Below are 12941 nucleotides of genomic sequence, written 5' to 3'. Positions count from 1 at the left end.
GCAGATTTCAGTGATTTGTGAGTAGACAAAGCTGCGCTTTAAAGCCGCCGCGGGTAGCGTCAGCGCTTTATAAAAATAATATACACAATTTAAGGGCTACACGCATCATGTACTGCATTTTTACCGTAAGCCATTCTAACACCTGTATACTTGTTTCCCTGACTGTCGACATATTTTTTCTATCGCTCTGACTGCGCCTCTTACTGGGTTTTCTTTACTTTAATCCTGGTTTTTTCAGAAGATATGGAGTGCTTTACAGAGGGCACCAATTCAAGCATTTATCCCCAGTGCAGAGTGAGTGTGAGAGCGACATTGAGTGCAGAGTAGAGTGAGTGTGAGTGACAGTTAGTGCAGAGTGAGTGCGAGAGCGACAGTGAGTGCAGAGTGAGTGTGAGTGCAGAGTGAGTGTGAGTGCAGAGTGTGTGCGTGCGTGACAGTGAGTGCAGAGTGAGTGCGAGAGCGACAGTGAGTGCAGAGTAGAGTGAGTGCGAGTGACAGTGAGTGCAGAGTGAGTGCGAGAGCGACAGCGAGAGCGACAGCGAGAGCGACAGCGAGTGCGAGAGCGACAGTGAGTGCAGAGTGAGTGTGAGTGCAGAGTGAGTGCGAGAGCGACAGTGAGTGCAGAGTGAGTGCGAGAGCGACAGTGAGTGCTGAGTGAGTGCGAGAGTGACAGTGAGTGCTGAGTGAGTGCAAGAGTGACAGTGAGTGCAGAGTGAGTGCGAGAGTGACAGTGAGTGCAGAGTGAGTGCGAGTGTGACAGTGAGTGCAGAGAGAGTGCCAGAGTGACAGTGAGTGCAGAGTGAGTGCCAGAGTGACAGTGAGTGCAGAGTGAGTGCCAGAGTGACAGTGAGTGCAGAGTGACAGTGAGTGCAGAGTGAGTGCAGAGTGACAGTGAGTGCAGAGTGAGTGCGAGAGTGACTGTGAGTGCAGAGTGAGTGCAGAGTGAGTGCGAGAGTGACTGTGAGTGCAGAGTGAGTGCAAGAGCGAGTGCGAGAGTGACTGTGAGTGCAGAGTGAGTGCGAGAGTGACAGTGAGTGCTGAGTGAGTGCAAGAGTGACAGTGAGTGCAGAGTGAGTGCGAGAGTGACAGTGAGTGCAGAGTGAGTGCGAGAGTGACAGTGAGTGAAGAGTGAGTGCCAGAGTGACAGTGAGTGCAGAGTGAGTGCCAGAGTGACAGTGAGTGCAGAGTGACAGTGCAGAGTGACAGTGAGTGCAGAGTGAGTGCAGAGTGAGTGCGAGAGTGACTGTGAGTGCAGAGTGAGTGCGAGAGTGACTGTGAGTGCAGAGTGAGTGCGAGAGTGACAGTGAGTGCGAGAGTGACTGTGAGTGCAGAGTGAGTGCGAGAGTGACAGTGAGTGCGAGAGTGACTGTGAGTGCAGAATGAGTGCGAGAGTGACAGTGAGTGCAGAGTGAGCGCAGAGTGAGTGCGCAGAGTGAGTGTGAGTGCGAGAGTTACTGAGTGCAGAGTGAGTGCAGAGTGAGTGCAAGAGTGACTGTGAGTGCAGAGTGAGTGCGAGAGTGACTGTGAGTGCAGAGTGAGTGCAGAGCGAGTGCGAGAGTGACAGTGAGTGCAGAGTGAGTGCAAGAGTGACAGTGAGTGCAGAGTGAGTGCGAGAGTGACAGTGAGTGCAGAGTGAGTGCGAGAGTGACTGTGAGTGCAGAGTGAGTGTGAGTACAGAGTGAGTGCAGAGTGAGTGCGAGAGGGACTGTGAGTGCAGAGTGAGTGCAAGAGTGACAGTGAGTGCAAGAGTGACAGTGAGTGCAGAGTGAGTGCGAGAGTGACAGTGAGTGCAGAGTGAGTGCGAGAGTGACAGTGAGTGCAGAGTGAGTGCGAGAGTGACTGTGAGTGCAGAGTGAGTGCGAGAGTGACAGTGTGTGCAGAGTGAGTGCGAGAGTGACAGTGAGTGCAGAGTGAGTGCGAGAGTGACTGTGAGTGCAGAGTGAGTGCAGAGTGAGTGTGAGAGTGACTGAGTGCAGAGTGAGTGGCAGTGAGTGCAGAGTGAGTGCCAGAGTGATAGTGAGTGCAGAGTCACAGTGAGTGCAGAGTGAGTGCGAGAGTGACTGTGAGTGCAGAGTGAGTGCCAGAGTGACTGTGAGTGCAGAGTGAGTGCAGAGTGAGTGCGAGAGTGACTGTGAGTGCAGAGTGAGTGCGAGAGTGACTGTGAGTGCAGAGTGAGTGCGAGAGTGACTGTGAGTGCAGAGTGAGAGTGAGTGCAGAGTGAGAGTGAGTGCAGAGAGAGCAGGCTATGCTTGTGCGCTTACACGGTGCACTGACACACAGGAGCTAAAACAAAGAACAGCTGAACACATGTCTTGGGAGCTTCATGGAGGCAGCCGGCCCTCTGTGAGGGGAGCAGCAAGGAGGGGACGCCCCAACCAATCAAGCGCAACTACTCACAACCTCCTGTACGATTACAACACAGGCCAAAGGGCAGAGCTAGGCCTTTTCGCATTACGTAGGGTGAGCAGTGTGTGAGCATGCAGGCTGAGCAGTGTGTGAGCGTGCAGGCTGAGCAGTGTGTGAGCATGCAGGGTGAACAGTGAGTGTATGAGTATGCAGGGTGAGCAGTGTGTGAGCGTGCAGGGTTAATAGTGTATGAGTGTGTAGGGTGAGCATTGTGAGTGTGTAGGGTGAGCATTGTGAGTGTGTAGGGTGAGCAGTGTGTAGTGTGTGAGTGTGTAGGGTGAACAGTGTGTGAGTGTGAACATTGGGTGAGTGTGTAGGGTGAACAGTGTGTGAGTGTGCAGGGTACGAAATCTCGAACTAAGTCCACCACACACACACACATAAGACCACACACATAAGACCCCACACATAAGACCCCACACATAAGACCCCACACATAAGACCCCACACACTCACCACCACACACTCAGTGCAAACTTACACACACTCACCACCACACACTCACCACCACACACAACCACACACGCAACCACACACGCAACCACACATACAACCATACCGTCAGTGCAAACTTTCACCAGACACAGACACCATAAGTCGTCTGTGCAGGCTTCCACCAGGCACACACTACCAGACGTCAGTGCATGCTTTCACCAGGCACACACATCACCAGCCGTCAGTGCACGCTTTCACCACGCACACACACCACCAGGCATCAGTGCACACTTTCACCAGGCACACACACCACCAGCCATCAGTGCACGCTTTTACCAGGTACACACACCACCAGCCGTCAGTGCACGCTTCCACCAGGCACACACACCTCCAGCCGGCAGTGCACGCTTCCAACAGGCACACACACCACCAGCGATCAGTGTACACATCAATTGTTAACGCATGCACAATTAACTATTGTAGCAATCGCAGTATGGTGCACTTTACTTTTAAACATATTCATCTAAAGCGCAGCATGCCACTATTGCTACAATTCCAATCCAACCCACATAATTCCACTACACACCACATGCATACACTCCATCACACATGGCTAAAAGACATTGCCATTTACAATGCCATTAGCTCAAACTCAAATAAATCCTAGACCTATTGCATTTCCAATGCTTGTTTTAATTTTTTTATTTATAGATTTTATGAAAAACAGAGTACATTAGAATGAAAGAGTTCTGCCAAAGTTGTCCAACATCAGAGCTGGCATCAGGAATATGAGCAGTGGAAGCACACCACGGTAGCCCATCGTTAGCAGCTGTCCCCTTACTGCCCACCTTTAACTGAGACACAAATATTTAGGAACACACCCAGTGATGCATCTTAGGTGCTCTCTAAAAATAGAAAGCCAAGGCACAATCTTTCCGTGTGGGAGCTTCTAGGGCATGCGTTGGTCACCAATGAACATTTCCAAAGTTAACCATCTATTTTCTTTTACTGTGAGCAAAAGTGACTTCCAGTCTCAAAAAGTCCTATACTTTATTTTGTTTGTTTGCCAAACGCTCATATTTCTTCACAATGCTCATGAAGTCACAACTTTTCTGCTTCACTTTCATCCTCGTTCTTGATGGAAAGGTAGTATTAGCTCTCACACTTGTACCTTTTATTTCAAACATTATGCACAGTAGTTTTTTAATCTAAAAGCGAGTACTGTTTAGTTGTAATCTACATACATCTGACACCGCATAAACATGAACTTTGCAGTAAGTAAAGTGCCCCCCCTACAGTACATTAAACTAATATTGCACGTCACAGAGGAGTTCCATGGCCAATTAAGAAGCATGAGGCTATAGGAATGTCTCTGTTCAGTACAAGCAAGTACGGCTAATTCCAGCTTGAACTATGAGTAGGCCTGGCACCAGCAAAAGACAGTCATTTTCTCTTATATGAACCGAGCAAGGCAAACATTTCCCTATAATTGTGCAAAGTGTAACTGGGGACCGTTCCAGTTTAAACAGTGTCCTACAGGATGGCTACTGCAGAGTGGCAGTGAGACTTACTGAGTGGGGAAGCGGGTATGCTGGGGGAGGGTAGCATGTGCCAGCAGCCACAGTCCATGCAGGTAACAGCGGTGGGGCTGTGGGCCGGGTAAGGGGTGATTTGGAGGGATGATGCAGGGGGAAATTAAATAATTAATTTTCCCTCCACTTCATCCCTCAAAATCCCCTCTTACCTGGCCCCACCGCTGTTACATGCACGGACCACCGCTGTGTGCCAGGCTTCCACACCTTTACCTGTCTCCATGTGCTGCTGATATATAAACAGAATGAGTAGATGCACCATTGAGGATTTGGTTGTACACTTCATGTGTTCCATCGATTTAACTTGTTGAAGTAAAGTATTATATAGAGAGTTCGATTCTTTTTCTTATTGGCTACAAATAAAATAGTAAAAGAACAGGAAACAGCTTTAAGAGCATCCAGATTATTTGCAAAATAAGTGTTTGTGGTTTTATTAAATTCAAAGAATTCGGGGGCATATTATCAAGGACGGGTGATACATTATCGCCGCTTTGATAAAGCGGCGATAATGGGCTTGATAATATGCTCTATGAATTCCTATCGAAGCCCATGTTAGATGTCTTCACATCTAACATGGGCTTCGATAGGAATTCATAGAGCATATTATCATGCCCATTATCGCCGCATTATCGGCAGTTTCCTGCCGATAAAAGCGGCGATAATGTATCACCCGTCCTTGATAATATGCCCCTCAGTTCCAAAAGCACCAAGCTATATTTGGAAGTTTGTGTAGGAGAAAAGGTGATTTTTAAACCTTCATCTTCCCAACATATTGCTTATCAAAGGTAGTAAAACAAGAATGTGGAACCCATTTGTGCAAGGTGTAAACATTTAGAAGGGGATTTATCTACTATCAAATAATCAATACAGGATAAGGTACCTAAGGCAAAAAATGAAAATTCTGAAGAAACAGGAATGAAGAGTCTCTAAGAAACTGTTAAATGTCTAAAGAAGAGTGCAGACTCACAAACGTTACAAAATGTATCAGGGACACATTTGCAACCATTATATCTATAAAAGGATCAAGGATATCATTAAAGTTACCACCTGTAACAATTTTGTCATCAGAAATGCGGCCGGCCCGGTGGGGTTGTAGGCGGCTTGCTGTGTACTCCCTTACCTAATCACCAGATCAGCTAGGCGATTGCTGTATCGCAATGCCGGACCTTTTGTGGATGTAGACAGTATGCTGTGTATCCTATCCTTTTGCCACTAATAAAGTTTTTTTCAATTAAAAAAAAATATATATTATCATCAGAAATACTAGTGGTTTTGGCATTAATATTATTCCAAAAAGAATGGTCAGTTTTAACAGGGCTATAATTATTAATAGAGAAACTCCTATTTTAGCAATGAATCAAGTGATTTCCATCTTTTCTCAGAATATTACTCCTGCGACAATGTTTCTACATAAAGAGATTTGCGAAAAAGTGCAGCGCTTCTTTAATGTCTGCTGCAAGAGAAAAAAGCAATATTTCTCATACTTAGTCTTTTAAGACCCTAGGATTCTAATTTGTTGCAATTGGTTTCCTGTAAAAATGCAATTTTACCATTATGTTTAAAAAATGGGATAGTACCTTTTATCTTTTGACGGAGTTGCTAAGATCACAGACATTCCATGCCACAACATGAACAATGAAAAAAGCAGAATTCAGACAGACATCAATGACAATCTGTAGTGACAAAAGAAAAATAGAGTAAATTAAATGTGACAATTCGAACGTTTACAATAAAGTGGAGAAAGTATAAGGAATGTAACAAAGAGCCTTTCAAAAAAATTGAAACAAGATAAAAAGAGTGACGAGAAATTAGTAAAAAAGCAAAGAGAAACAGACCATGGTTAAAACAGAGCCAATAGTACAAGGCATAAAACCCAAACTAGAAAATACATAAAACGAGAAATACATGAGCCATAATTTGACCATAGCATCCAAACAACCAAACAAAAGGGAAAATGCAGAGATAATTAGATATAATTTGCCAACAATAAATATAACAGAATGTGGTTAAATAGGTTTCACAGTAGAAATATCCATAATAATGGGAAAGTGATGCAACAGTTTTTTCTAATATATTTTCGTATCTGATTTGGTTGCTCCAAGGATCTACATATTCCATTGTGCGCAATCTTGAGACTACAAGGATATATGGCACCGTAGTGAATACTGAGTTGTTGAGCATTGTTCTCATAGTGAGGAATACTTGTTTCTTGCATTTGAGGCATTGAAGGAGTCTTCATAGATAAACAGTTGATGGTCAGACCAGATTTGTTTCTTTCTAGCTTTAACTGCCTTAATAATGTTAAGGAGGTCTATGTATTCCAAAAAGAGCATGATGATACTCAGGGTGTAGTTGATAATGTAGATAGAACTAGTGTATGGGCTCTTTGTATGTTTCGGTTTTGAGAAATAAGCAAGCCTACAAGCTCAGGAAGAATCTTGTTAAGGAAATGTACCCTCTGCTTCTCCCGGCAGATCATAGTCTCAAATTTGTTGCATCTATTTCGATTTTTTAATTATGAAGCAGGACATTACAGAACATAAATGTCACACTGCAAGCCAGAAAATGTATTAGTAACATATTGTACGTCACTGACCTGTTGACCCCTCTTTATTAATCTGCTTTCCATAGCCATCAGTCTGTTTTCTACAGACTGTAACATTCCATTATTGATGATCATGAACTGTTGTGAGCTTTTATTTCATCTAAACTTTTGTCAAGAAAAATATATGTTATAGTTCATAATATAATTATATATTTCTACACAATAAATATGGCTTATCAGTGACATCCAAATACACAATCGTACATTTATGCTGTTGATTTAAACAAGGTATGCCATAAAATGGACTGTGAAAGGAGAAGCTTGATGCAAATGTGAGCAATGTGAGCATGTGACCGAATACAGGGGCATATTTAGAAGCCCCTATAGCCACTGCACCGTCACTTTTCAGGATGTTATAGTGGCAATAGGGGCTTCGCCTTATTCACAACGCAGCGTTAAGCCACTTAACGTGCATTCTTTCATGCTATACTTAGCATGAAAGAGGAGCGCAATAGGTATCGTGGTGGGCGTTCCACCGCAACACCCATTGATTTTGGCGCTGCCCCATAATTTCAATTGCAGTGTAAATGTGGGGCGGTGCCAAAATTAAGACCAGGGAAAACTTGGTCTTAAACAGGTGCAAGGCAGAGAAATGTTTCATTTCTTAATTCGTTTTGCAACTTCTATGTGTGCATTAAGCAGCACACATAGAAGTTACAAAGTGCCCTTTTAAAGATTGCTTATGTGCAGGAAGGGAGACCTTCCTGCACATGAAGAGTCTTTCCCTCAACGCAGACACCCTTGTACTATGGTACAAAGGTGTCTGCGTTGGTGCTAGGCTGCTAAATTTAGCGCTAGCACAGGGGGAAATGAAGAGTTGCACCATATTGTTGTACATATGGTGCAGCCCTGCGTTTCAGAAGTGGCAGAGTGTGGCGTTAAGCCAAGGAGGCTAACGCCGTGCTCTGCCACTTCGTAGTAAATATGCCCCACATTTTCTCGACTCCTACAGAGCAGCACATTGAGAGTCAAAAGTAATTTTTCTATATGGGTGTGAGAAATTGGGTTGTTGGTTGACCCGGTGTGAGCCCTGCACAAGCAACAGCCACAATCCCTTGCAGGGTGAGCCATGAAAAGTAACTAAATTAACCTGGGCTTAACCGTGGGTAGCTTGGCACAAAAAGCAGTCTGGCTTAACTTAGAGACAATGTGTAAAGTATTTATGCAGCACACAAACAGTAATAAAGTGAAAACACAATGCAAAAAAAACCCAAACCAATTTTGAGAAATAGAGTACATTTTAATCAATTATTAGACACCAAAACAGCAAAAATGCAATCAGTAGAAGAGTTATTCATTTTTAAATATTAAACTGCAATGTAGCGCCACCAAGCATATAGCGACAACCACGCCTATCTAGTTGTCCTGGACCAGGTCAAAGTTAAAAGTTCAAGTTGACTGTGATGGAGCATGGGTCGATACAGTCCCAAATGTATCCCGCTGAAGTTTTACCTTCTACGGTTTTGTGCCAAGAGTCCTATTTGTGTTGGAGAGGGCTGCAAGGAGCAAGGGGTGCGCCACAGCTGGCAGTCGGTGTAGTGCAAAGAGCAGGTCGGGAGGGCTGGAGATTCACGCTGGCAGTCTCCTGTGGGCTGTCCATGCTGTTGTGCCAAGAGACAGGCTAGAGTTGTTATTTTCAGTGAGAGCTGCATGGTTCCAGTATGAATTGGCCAATTTGCTGTCACGAAGAGCCCAAAAGCTTGAATGCAAGAGCTCGGGAACCACACCATGGGTTCAGGACCTGAGAGTCACCACTTGGGGGACAGGAACTCGCTGAAGACGGGTCCAATACCTGTTGGGGAGCCTTATTTGTCCCTGATGTGTAGATCAGGAGTCTAGCAGGCTAGCCCTTTGAGGCACTCTGGGGTCCTGGGTTCAAGATCAAGTTGCAGGTCCAGTTCTTCCCCAGACAAGAGGGCAGTAGGCAGCAGGTCAATGCAGAAGGGCATAGCACCTTTAGAGTAGCAGTCCAGCTCAGAGGCAGTCCTTTCAGCAGCACAGCAGTCCTTCTTCCTGTCAGAGTATCCACAGGTCCAGAGCTTTACTGAAGAGTGGTGTCTGAAGTCCTACTATCATACCCTGGTGCCCTGGTTCTGGAAATAGGAAAAGCTTCTTGACAGTGGCTTTGAAGTATGTGAAATTCCCTGCTTCCCCTGCCCTTGCTCCAAGCCAGCTGAAGTGACAATGCAGGGTCTTTAGGCCCTTTGTGTGAAGGTACAGCACAGGCTATTCAGGCTATTCAGTTGTAAGTGGGGCTGTGCTCAGCTCTGCTCCACCCCCATCCTGCCAGCAGGTGACCCATTCAGACACACCTAATCACTCTATTGGGTTACCCTCTGGGGTAATTCACAAAGTCTAACTGTCAGTTACACCCAGTCATGTTGCCCAGGCCAAGCTATAGGCACAAAAGGACTAAGGGTAGGTAAATGCCAACTTTCTAAAAGTGACATTTTTAAAATTGTGATCAAAAACCCGACTTCACCACTAAATAGGGCATTTCACTCCAATTTCAAGACACCAAAAATTAATTGATTATTGATTATCTCTTCTCATTGGGAAATTACACTTATAAAATGTAATAAGGCAAGTCAAATATTATCCTATGGGAGAGATAAGCCTTGCAGTAGTGAAAAACGAATCTAAGAGTTTTTCCACTACCAGGGCATGTAAAACTTAAAGGTTCATGTCCAACTTTTTAAATACATTGCACCCTGCCATCTGGGCTGTCCAAGACCTACCCTATGGGTGTCTTATAGGTATTAAAAAGGAAGGTTTGGGCCTGCTGGGTCGAAATGGCAATTTAAAACTGAACTAACAGGCTCTGCAATGGCAAGCCTGAGACATGGTTAAAGAGCTGCTTAAGTGGGTGCCACAATCAATGCTGAAGGCCTACTAGTGGTATTTAATTTACAGGTCGTGGGTGTATGGTATACCACTCTACAAGGGGCTTAAAATTAAAAAATCCAATTGGGTATAAGCCAACCAACCATGTATAGGGGAGAGAGCACAAGTACTTTAGCACTGGTCAGCAGGGGTAAATGGCACAGAGTAATAAGCCCAACAAAATCAAACTCAGCAAAAAGTAGAGGGTAAAAGGCAAAACATTTGGTGGTAACCCTGCAGAGAGCACTAGGTCCAACAATTAGATGCTGAAAAATAATTATTCCCTTTGGAGTAACATCACGCATGTCAGAATTTATATGAATGAGTTGATAGACTAGGATAGAATAATTGAGAGAAAATAATGGGCCTATTCACAAACACAATGGTGAGACCTCTGCCTACATGTGAAAGTTACAAGTAGTAGCTTTACACTCATAAGTAAGGCCCCAACCCCTGGTTTCAAGAGTTGGAGTGATGTAAGTCTACATTTTATAGTTAACACTTGAAAATAGTGAATAGATAAAAGTAGTAAATTTACTACAAAGTGTGGATTTACTCATATGTAATTTTGCCTTTGTGAATGGCCCCAATGTGTGGATTATTATTCTTGCCTTCCTTTAATAAATGTTAAAGCTGTGGCAGAGAAAAACACAGTATCAGTCATAACATCCATTAATTCCTTGCAGAGGCTTTGTTGTTTAGCAGTCATAAAAAGTACTGCTTACTTATGTCCAAATAATTTAAAATTGCTATTGCAGACATACTCTTTCTTAAAAATGCAATCATGTGATGAGAAATATTTAGTAGAAATGGAGGTGGCACTTGTATGGTTTTAAATCAAACCATCAGCAGGGACCTCAAAAGACAAACTGGGGCAGATCTAGAAGAAACTAACACAGTGCGGTGCTGCAAGTATTTTGCTGCGCCGCGCTGCGCACGTTTCGAAGCACAGGGATGTGATATATTTACAACAATATGTTGCATCTGTGCTTCCCCCTGCGCTGGCGCACAAACCGCTGCCATGCGCCGGCGCAGGCACCCTTGCACCATGGTGCAAGGATGCCTATGTCATGTGGAGATTGTTTTTGTGCAGGAAGGGCACCTTCCTGCACAAAAACAATCAATTGAGGTGATTTCCTCTTCCAATGTGTGCTGTAGAATGCAGCACGCATTGAAAGAGGAAAAAAACTAGGACAAATAAAAACATTTCTCCTCGTTGCACCTTGCTAAGCCACCCCTAGGGTGGCGTAGCATTCTGACACATTTCCAGATTGTGTAAATCTGGAAATGCATCAGTGGACATGGGTGTTGCGTGGGAACACCCACAGCAACAGCGATGTCACGCCCCTAACATGTAAAGTGTTGCGTGAACAGGGGCGATATTTACAAGCAGGGGTTAACTCACGCAGGGTGACTTTAACTGTTCTTGTAAATATCACTTAGCAGGCTGCGCCATGGGTGCGTCCCGCAACGTGATGCACCGGCTGCGCAAGGGGCTTGTAAATCTGCCCCACTATATATAAAATTGCAGACAAGGTCACGCTGTTCTCATCTCTGCGAGCACTCAAGTAAACTACTATATAACATTACCCACATTTGCTGTACAGTTATAGTGAAACTGGTCTTTGTGTCATGAGAAGCTAAAGTTTAGCTTGCCCCGTAGAAATTATGCAGAATTTGATACATAAATCCAACAAAAACTCAAGTGAAACGCAGCGCTTCAGGGAAGTGCAGCCATTTTGTTCTGCACCAAAACCGCACACCCATATTGATTACGATGATGATCTTCTCATAGGGTTTTAACTCTTAAAAAAATCATTAGTAATGGGATGCTTTAAAAGGGATGGGTGACACAAATTATGCTTGTGTTATGTTACTGGGATTTCATGTAGATCCTAAGGTTTTAAGTTATTGACTTTAGTGATAGGCACTATTTAATTTTTTTTAAAAAGTATTTTGCTTGAATCAGGTTTTACTTTGGTGTATAAGAGAATCTTAAGACTGGTTAGGAAATATAAATGAACAAGAGAAGCTGCCATATCAGACAGACTAAAAAAAATAAAGAGCTGCAGGTGCTGCTTAGTGGAATCAAGTATATCCGCCTTAAAAAAGGTCCCTTCCCTGCCTGGGTTGGTGGCCCAATGTGTGATTCACTTTTAAGTCTGACTTGTTTCCATGAGCTTGCTTCGGGAGGGTAACATGAAAAGACTGTGCCTAATTCCTAGCATTGTTGCAGCTATGATGCAAGCTGCCACGCTTATGCAGCAACAAACATTGGAGCTTGCATCTATTCCATCATCATCCCCTTACCCTGACCTTTGCTTAGAAACCTCTCCTCTATGGTTGTAAAAGATGAAATTATTGCTATAGATTTTGAAGCAGGTGCAGAAACCCTAACCTATCAGAAGACATCTCTACCCATAAGCACTGCTATAGCTCTGGTATCGAAGTTGACACTGAAATGTGGTTTTGTGACACAGGGAGAAGGTGAACGCAGCGACCATCTTGAAACGGGAATGTTGATCATAATAATTACGAACTGGCAACATTGCTATTATGATCTGATGCTAAGTACATCTGCAGGTAATATTCCTGTTATTACTCTAGCATACCAAAAATAGCAATACCCTTTGCTTCATTAACCATAATTTCATTAGTTCCCCACATTGATGTCCCTGTTATCTCTTTGTCCTAAAGAGAACTCGACATTTCTAAAGAGTTAAAAACAACATCGACACCAAAGCATATTAATTATCACTTATATATATAAACAACAAGGAGCCCCAATGTTGTCAGCACGGGACCTCGGGAAACAACGATTTACAAGAACAACAGTGGTCCCATGCAATATTCAATAGGTCATTAGAATAAATACAGACGCAATGGAACCTGTATTAGGATGACTTGTCCAGCCGGACAGTGGTAAAAAACATTTAATAAATTCAACTGAGTAAATGGAGAATATCCTTCAACACTCTCTCGTCGTGGGGTACAAGCCTGTACCACATTCAACCACACCA

The sequence above is a fragment of the Lissotriton helveticus genome, chromosome 8 (genome assembly GCF_964261635.1).
Source record: "Lissotriton helveticus chromosome 8, aLisHel1.1, whole genome shotgun sequence".
Taxonomy (NCBI): domain Eukaryota; kingdom Metazoa; phylum Chordata; class Amphibia; order Caudata; family Salamandridae; genus Lissotriton; species Lissotriton helveticus.
This window is presented reverse-complemented; position numbering follows the sequence as displayed.